The sequence below is a fragment of the Petaurus breviceps genome, unplaced genomic scaffold (assembly GCF_028583685.1).
Source record: "Petaurus breviceps papuanus isolate PSGF00001 unplaced genomic scaffold, PetGlider_PUasm1.0 209, whole genome shotgun sequence".
NCBI classification, from domain to species: domain Eukaryota; kingdom Metazoa; phylum Chordata; class Mammalia; order Diprotodontia; family Petauridae; genus Petaurus; species Petaurus breviceps.
In genome coordinates this window covers 3430912-3438561 of record NW_027185854.1, presented here as the reverse complement: position 1 = coordinate 3438561, position 7650 = coordinate 3430912, and the positions used below count along the sequence as shown (strand labels likewise).

Sequence of the window (7650 nt, the reverse complement as noted above, 5' to 3'; positions counted from 1 at the left end):
TTATAAGGCTCCATTATTCATCTAGAGTCATTTTTAGCCTGCCAGGATAACATTGTATCACATTTCTTTCATTCAATGTATTAGTTATTTCTCTGAGCTCCATGACATCTGCACATTGGATTAGCATTCCATTTGCATCTTCTATAACTTTGTCAATGTTTTTAAGAAAGGTATAAAGCTCTAAAGCATGGTATTATAGACTTCCCTTCAGTTTGACCTCAAGCTATTAAGGAATACTTTGGGGGGGCCTGGTCATTTAATATGTTCTGAATCTACCTTACAGTATTACTGTCTATTTTGTGTCTCTATCTTGTTCACAGATATAGCATGACACACTATTAAATATTCTGTTGAAATCTAATTATGCTAATTTGATAATATTCCTCTGATCAGTTACAAGGTCTAACAAGGAAATTTGCTTAATCTGATGGATTTTAGGGACCACTGCTTCCCTTTCTTAATGCTCACAAACTCTCCCCTTAATGATGTGCTCTACAATTCTGTCAGAAAGAGAAGTCAAAGTTACTTGTTTATAGTTTACTACCTCCACTTGCTTCCCCTTAGGAAATTTAGGGCAATTTCCTTTCTCCACTCATCTGGCACTTCTCTAATGGAGATTTAGTCTCCATCAAAGATCACTAACTTTGTCTCAAGTGCACATTCCTAGGGATTTGTAAACTGAAAGACAGGGAAACAAAAATAAAGAAACTCACCTCCATAAGGAGAATAATACAAAAAGTTTACAATACCTGTACACATACAAAGAAACAAGGAACACATCCAATCCCAATTAAGTATGCATTGGAGCAAAGAAAACTCACAATTCCCATTGACTATGATGCCCCCACTAAGGGTCTTGGGTTTTGCAATGGAAAAGATGTAAGAGCAGAAGTTGTTTGCCGGATCCTTGAATGCAGGCTCCAGTTGGCTTTCTTGGACATCTTTAAGATGGGCTAAGAGTGACTTATCATTTGTTGGACAGTCAAAAGTAAAACACTTCCGTTTTGGAAAGAATTTTCTGATGCACTTTCATGGAAGGTTGGCTGTTTGAGCTTTGGGGTTCTTGCCTGAGGGATAAGAAAACAGGGATTGTAGTAAGGCACAGGTCTAAGACAAAGAATAGGTAAAGATGCTTCAGGCTGGCAATTGTTATGTTTAACTCTTCCTGTATCCTCTCCTAAAGTAGAATGACATAGAATTTTTAAAACTAGAAATAATTTAGGGAGAGATTACTAGAAATCAGACAGTTCACTTCTTATAGGAATAATATATAATGGTTTTCAGAGGAGACATTTAGACATATGCAAAGAAAGCAGATTTGCTCCAAGTCTGAATGGGATTTCAAACAGATTCAGTGTTGAGGTAAGACGAGGTATAACGTGGCAAAGTACAGATCTAATTATAAATAATATAGAAGGCAAATTGTGGCTCCCTAAAATGAAAGAGACCCAAGAGGTGAAGACTGACAATGGGAAGAAGTCAGACTTTCAGGTTAATAAAGGAGATGCTCCTTGTTTGAAGTTAACGACAATTCTACCATTACCAGCAAAATTAGCAATTGGGAGGAAACTGTCTCAGAAGTCACCCTCAATACTTCTTTCTCATCTATATCCTCTATAACCAATCAGGTTCTAATTCTGTCCCCCCAACATCTCTTGAACTCATTGCCTTCTATCCACTCACATCTCACATTCCCCTGATCTCAGGTCCTCATTACCTCTCACCTGGACTTTTTGCAGTAGCCTCATACCTGGTCTTCCAGCCTCCACTTCCTCCTCTCTCCTACTTACTGCCCTCACATTACCAAACTGATGCACCTAATGAACAAGTCCGACTGAAGAAGCTATCTCTAATGCTTCCTTAATGCCTCTAGTACTCAATACAAACATGGCAGATTTCAAATCTGGTTTTGATCCTACTAGATTCAGTTCACACTGCTCTCCTTCCATCTTCTTTGTCAGTCACATTGACCTTCCTCTTCTCTATGTGTGACATTCTATCTCCCATTTGTATGTTTCTGCCCAGTCTGCCTCTATGTCTAGACTTCTCTCCCTCACCTTTTCACCCAGAACCTGCGATTCTCTGCAGCCCTCTGGTGATCCCTGCAGCTCTTTAGTCCTTTTTCCTTTTCTTGTTCCTTACCTTTATTCCTGTATACTTTTTATTCACTTACCTCTTTCCCCAATTAGCATGGAACCTCTCTGAGGGTAGGCATTTTTGTCTCTGTATGCTTAGCACCTAGCATAGTCTCTTGGGTAGAGTAGATAGTTAACAAATATCTTTTGACTGGAATAGAAGGAACTTATTGTCAAAGATGATTTAGAGCCATTTCCAGTGAGATCAGCATCCCTGCCCGTATGCCTTCAGGGAGTTACCAGCCCGCAATGAAAATAGTGCATGATTAGAGATTTGTGAAATTAGAATTCTTACGCCTAGTGAAGTGTTAGAAGAAGAAAGGCTACTGGAGCAATGACAGGGTTGAAAGGGAGCATCTGATGGTCAGTCAAAAATCTTTAGGACAAGCAAGACACATTTTAGAGAGACATAGCCAATGTTTCTCTAGAATTTTCCAAGGGAGAAACTCTCTTCTCATAAGCTCATGAATTTAGAGTTAAGGGGATTCTAGAGATCTTAGAGTCCAAAATCCTCCTTTGCAAATGAGGAAATTGAAGCTCAGAGACATTAAGTGACTTGCCCAAAGTCATATAGGTGGTAACCAGTCAGAGTTGGAATTTGAACCCAGCACCTCTGACTCCAAGTGTCATTGCCATTTTGATGTACAACATGCCTTCTCAAGGATATGGCTATCTCTTGTTATCAATAAGGTCTGTGCTGGTACCAGAGAGAAAGTATTCCCCAGGCTGTGTCCTGGACTCAGTGAAATAGCTGTGAAAATTAAATCACTCACTTTCATTGAAATTCTGTGATCTTCAACTAACTGCAGAACATATAGAAATATCTATTTCTTTTTGTAAATTCACCCAATACAAACCCATCACAGAAGTTGGCAAAAATCATTTTTCTCTGGGAACGTTCCCCCTTGGGAAGCATCACTAGATTATGGAAATTCTGGAGTGACAAAAAAGAGATTAATTGACCCTCAACAAAGCCAAGAGAGCCTCATAGTTTTCAACCTCCATTTCTCCAGTCCATGATATTCAGAAGAATAAGCCCCAGGAATAAACAGGTAAGATCCAAAGAAATAGAAAACATTTGTGTCATTCCCCCTGTAGTGCCCAGGGCCATCCATGCCCCCAATCTTGACTCCTGATAAATTACTTTTACTGAGTTTCAAGGCATTTTCCAGGTACTCATCTCAAGCTCCAGGGTGAAATCCCGCACAGTCCACACAAAGCCTGGGAAGAAGCCCACAAACTCTGCTGAGCCTTCTTCTCCAGCAGCATTAGGTGAGGACTTGACCTCAATTAGCTGTGTCAGCTCTGTCACATATCTAAGATCATGGATAAGGAAAAGGAAATGCCCAGCAGCCTCATCAGTTCCCAGTTCTACTTATGGGATCTTCCCTTCCATTCATTGAGTCTTATAAGTTCTCTCCCCACCTTCCCTTCAGTACTCATGGGATTTCAATCACAGATGTAAAAGGAGAAAGGAAGAACTTTTCAGAGGAGCCCCTGACTATCCTGATGTGTTCTTCAAACTACATTGTGACACTTCACTTCTCATCATGTGTCTCTATTACTATAATATTACAACAGAAGCAATGGTACAAAACCAACATTTATTAAGTACTTCCTATGTATCAGGCATTGTTCTAAATGTTGGGTATATAAATAAAGGCAAAAAACATAGTCCCTATTCTCAAGGATCATGCATTTTTGTATAAGGGGTGAGACAAAAGATAACCTCTTGGAAAAGACAGGATGAGATGGAATCAAAGGTCCATATAGAGGGATTTGCCTTGGCAAGGAAGGGGGCCACCTCTTCATATGAGACAGAGTGAAGGGTGCACTGAATGGGAAGAAATATAAGTGATGTGAGATGAAGCAAAGGGTAAAAAAGGGTTGGCTTCATAAGCAGAGGGGAAGATGGAATGATCAAGCCATTTCAGAGTTCTTGAGCATAGAAGCAGAATATAATGATGAGGTCAATCAAGTCCAAGGCTTCATTTGTGGGTCTGTTGCCAGGCTGTCAGGTGAGGATCAGCCAACCTGGTTTGAGAACATTGACCCTACGAAGCTTCGTCACCTAGTGATGGGTATTTCTGGGCAGAGTAACTCATGAGCACAGCTCCTAAAGTGTGGAGAGCTTGTCATCTGTCCTGCTGAGAGAGCGACTGCATTGAGCATGTCCTGGATGTTCTGAAGTTCTAAAAGAATGCTTCATATGTTCCAAGGCCTGGTGATTGATGGTGCTCGTGCTGTTGTAGACAAAAATACTGCTGAGCAGGATGGCCAGGGCAAAGATCCAGGAGTCATTCTGGGAGTCATCCTAGAAGACAGATCATTTCAGTGGGGCTATGATTCCACCCTCCATCCATGACACTGTATGACCCTTAGAGTCAGTGGTCAGTTCCACTGGAGTCAGCAAACATTCATATTTCAAGATTTGGTGCTTCAGGTTTGAAGCTGGAGGTTGTAATCTAAATCATTGCCTGGAATCTATGCCTAAAAGATTATCTATCTATCTACCTATCTATCTTTTTCTGTCTATATTTTACTTGGTCCACTTTCTAATCTAACTAATCACAGAAAGATCAAGGCAGGTAAAGCTGGAGACTATTTTTGCATTCAGGTTCACCAAGCAAGCAAGACACCAGTAGCCTGTGCAAGTCAAGTCAAACTGTCACCACTACCTTGACCACCTCTTCCCTTGAGATTTGGATAGAGACAGGCCAGGGCTGTGAATTCAAGACTGCTCTATCTATTGGAATAGCAATGCCACTCAGACAATATAACTACTTGTATATCTGTGAACGTTAGGTCTTTGCTATCTGTACACCATTTTGACCTGAAGTTATAGATCACCTGGTGAGGAGAGGGGAAGGAGGTTTAAACACCTGAGAGGGACCCCCAGCAGTCATTTAGGTTCTATGTCACTCTCTGTTTATATGTGCATATGTATAAGGGCTTTGAGCTTCCTCAGGGCTATATTACCAAAGACTGTGTGTACATCAAAATGATGTACCACCACTAAATTTACTTTGTTTCTATGTTTTCTGGAAAGATCCTATGTCTGATGGATATCTGTAATGTTTATTTTTTCCTAGTTTCCATGTACTCTTGGGCCATCATAGGCAAGAGGATGGGAAGGTCCATTGTCCTATCTATCTTTAGGGTGTGAATTCTATGAGCTAAAGAAGATTAGGCAGTACAAAAAACAGAGTTCATTTAGTTACTATTCAACTTTGGAAAGAGGGAAAAGTTTTCCCAACAGGTTAGGGGTATAAGGCATAATAATGACAGGTAAAAAATTACCAAGGGAAATTGACATGAAAGCAGTCCCAGGGTCCAGAGGGGATTTCTTTAATCTTCCCTAAAGGTTTTTTTCATTGTCAAGGAAAATGTCATGACAACGAATCTCTCCATTTTCCAGCAGTTATGTGAACTCCAGGGACCATGAAGCCCATCGGGCCTCCCCCAGGATCAGCTGGTCCCCTGAAGCCTCATCACCATGCTGGTCCACTGAAACTTTCATTCTCAGCCCCTTCTCAGCTCCCTCAGCTTCTCCTCCTCTCTGACTGCAGGGCTGGAGGTGCAGCAGTAAATGCCTCCCAAAGCCTTCATATAGAGGGGGCTCAGACCAGAGCTTTCCACGTGACTCCACTTTCTGTCAGCAGCTCTGCTGGGTTTTGACTCCAGATCTTCCCTTGTCTTCTCCCCCAGTTTTTTTTTTCCTTTTGTCTTTCTCCATTAATCTGAAACATCCTCGAGGGCAGGGGCTATCTTTCTTTTTCTTTTTTTGTATACTCAGCACCCCACAGAAACATCGCACAAGCCTCCCTTAGCAATAGTTTGTCCTCCCCACACACAGGCCTGCCAGGTGTAGGGGGTCATTCCTTTTTAGATAAGGCAGAGCCAGGGAGACCAGAGTTTTCCCTGATTAATTTACCTTTTCCATGTCTCCAAGGCCCTCAGTATCAAGCAGAACTAAGGAATGGTCAGGTTTGCTGGGGTGAGGGACACACCACATCTAGATGCCCTTTGTGTGAGGTTGCACAGTGGAACCAAGGGAGAAGCCTGCAAGGGAAGGGTGAGACGTGAGGCCCAGTGGGGGCAGGAAGCCCAGAGGCTGCCAGAGCCAAACTCCTAGGTCCTAAAGGGAGAAGATGGGAAGCTCCTCACTGGTGAAAGAATAAGAATGAGGATCACAACTAGCCTTTATCAATCACATTTTATGAGTGGTCCCCTCCTGCTGTCTTCACAGTAATGCTGGGAACTAAGTGTTTCTTTTATCTCCATTTCTGAGAAGGAAACTGAGACTGAGGGAGGTAAATGACTAGGCCTTGGTCACAGCCAGTGAGCAGCTGAGGCAACTTTCACACTCAGGTCTTCCTGGTTCCCGGTCCCACATTATCCAACATCAGCAGCTAGGGACAGAGGGATGCATGCATTCAGTTCTCCCAGAGCACTGTGAGATTAGTCTGATGGGGTAAGATTTATGGTAAAGGTGGCAAACAACATCAGTGAGAGCTTCAGCTGTGCCTGGAGACATCACCTTTCTCCCCACTATCAGCCACACCCAAGGCTGCAAAAAGTTTAGACCAACTCCAGACACCTGAGCTTAGAGAAGGAAGAGCAGCCCAGAGTAGAGCATCATGGGAGTGTTGGCAGAGAGCAAGGAAGGGCACAGGAGAGCTGTGGGACCCTGGGCAAGTCACTGAATCTCTGGGTCCCTCCTCCACCCAGCCCCCAGCAAACTTTCTAAGACCTGAAGTGACAGGGGAGGAGCTGATCTACAGGAGAAGCCAAAGTCTCTACTCAGCAGGAGCCACAGGCCAGTTACACACACACACACACACACACACACACACAGCACAGAACTGAGGTGATTTCCCAGAATCAAGCCAGTTTCAGTTTCTGATTCAGTCAGTTGTTACCTATAAACTATCCTTAAAGAATTTGCAAAATATTTCTCCAGTGGAGGGGAGGAAAAAATCAGTCACTTATTAAATGCCTGCTCTGCACCAGCCACACTGCTAAGCCCTTCATAAACTCCTCATTTGATCCTGGCAACAACATTGAAACACAGATGTTATTATTGGACCCATTTTAAGGTGGAAGAAACTGAGATCAAGTGACTTGTCCAGACTCACAAAGCTAGTCAGTATCTGAGTCTAGATTTGAACTTCAGTCTTCCTGACTCTGGGTCCAGCATTCTATCCACTTTGAGGACTTGTCTAGGATGCCCATGGACCCTACATCTACACAAAGAGGCTACTTCCCCTTGATTCCATTATAACCCAAAATGCTTTTTCCTTGAAGAAAATTATCTTTCTCTTCACTATTTTTAATTATTATATTTTGATAGGTATTCGTTTATTTGAATTTCTTTTATTAGAATTATTTGTTCTGTTTTGAAACATTGTTGTTTAAAGCCTGCATTTCCTGTACTCATTAGGTCACTAACTTTACTCAAACATTTGCCAACAGCAAAGCAGGAATGGACCTAGGGGAGCCTTGTAAACTTATC

General features: G+C 42.2%; 1 pseudogene; it reads right to left on the bottom strand.

Moving 5' to 3' along the window:
• Positions 1-713: 713 nt before the first annotated feature.
• The window catches only part of LOC138165473 (guanylate-binding protein 6-like), a 15030-nt pseudogene continuing 8093 nt past the window's right edge, over positions 714-7650 (bottom strand).